The sequence below is a fragment of the Ailuropoda melanoleuca genome, chromosome 9 (assembly GCF_002007445.2).
Source record: "Ailuropoda melanoleuca isolate Jingjing chromosome 9, ASM200744v2, whole genome shotgun sequence".
NCBI lineage: Eukaryota > Metazoa > Chordata > Mammalia > Carnivora > Ursidae > Ailuropoda > Ailuropoda melanoleuca.
The window spans coordinates 917,927-919,224 of NC_048226.1; positions in this window are offsets into that span (position 1 = coordinate 917,927).

The window sequence follows — 1,298 nt, forward strand, 5'->3', positions numbered from 1 at the left end:
GGCGCGGGGCCCTTGGCGCTGCGCCCTGGGCTGGGTGGAAAAGGTATTGGGGTGGGGGTGGGGGTGGGCCGGGCTTGGTCAAACCTGGTGGTGAGATCAGGGATCCAGGAAGGGACCATGCAGTTTGGAGCAAGTTTTCACGGCTGAGAATTCGCTTCGAGAAAACGGTATTTTGAGGGTTAAATATGTGAGCTATGTGTGCAAAAAGCCTGACACATCAGAGGCGCAAAGTAAGACGGAAAGCTGGACAAACCCCAGGTGGACCGGCCAGTGCATCCAATTCTTAAATTGAGATTTCCAGTCACGTAGAGGTGGAACGGGATCGTTCTTCCCGGGGAGACGAGGACGTTCAACTTCACCTGCCAGAAAACAGCCGCCAGGCCCGGGTGGCGGGAGTGTGCGCACTCACACTGTCTGATTCATGCACATGCGGCGTCCCTACAGCTCCACGGTCCCCGCCGAAGCGAGTACTGCGAGTATTCCTGGCGGGAGCAAATCCAGCCGGAGTAATGGTCCGTCTGCTCCCCGGGGGTGCCCGGGGCTTCCGGTGGCGCTGGAGAAGCCGAGCTGTAATAGCGCTCAGTCAGCACTGTTTTGCTGGGAAGACTGTGGCTGCCTTAAACTGTTGTGCACACGTTTGGTGAAGACCCACGGGGAGGGAAAAATCCAGAGCCTCTGCTGTAAACAATAGAGGTCTATCTCAAAAAGCTTTCACCCTTTTTCTCCTGTGAATGGGGTGATTTAATGGGGGAGGGGGGAAGAGTTTTTGCTCCTGCCCTCACGGCTGCACTCTGAAGCTTTGCAGGGGTTCTGCTGTGATTTTAGGCACGATGTGAAGAGTTGCCAGGACTCTGGCAGCAGCTTATGGGGCCAATTAGGCACCCCTTCCTCTAGCAGACAAGCCGCTGCCGTCACCTCTCTGGAGGGAGAGGGTCGGTAAATGGCCCTTCCTTCCCATTTCTGGAGTCAGTGGAGCCTACCCTGCAGGTGGGAGCCAGCCGGCTGCTGTGGCCACAGATGTCTTTTGGAATGAGCTCTGGGCCCCCGGCTCATTGAGAACCTGGCTGCAGTATTTCGAGCACTGTTGTAGTGAGAGAACAGAGCAAGAGCTGGTAGGGCGCCTGGCACTGTAGAGAGACTGGCACTGCCCCCGTTAATGGGCTTTCTTCTCCTGTAGCAGAGGAGGGTGGAGCGGGAGGGGGAGGCGAAGCTGCAGGAAGAGCAGATTTACAGATTTTTCTTAGCTTACTGGAGCCTGGAGGGAAAACCTTAAATGTCTGGTAAATAAAGTCTGATTT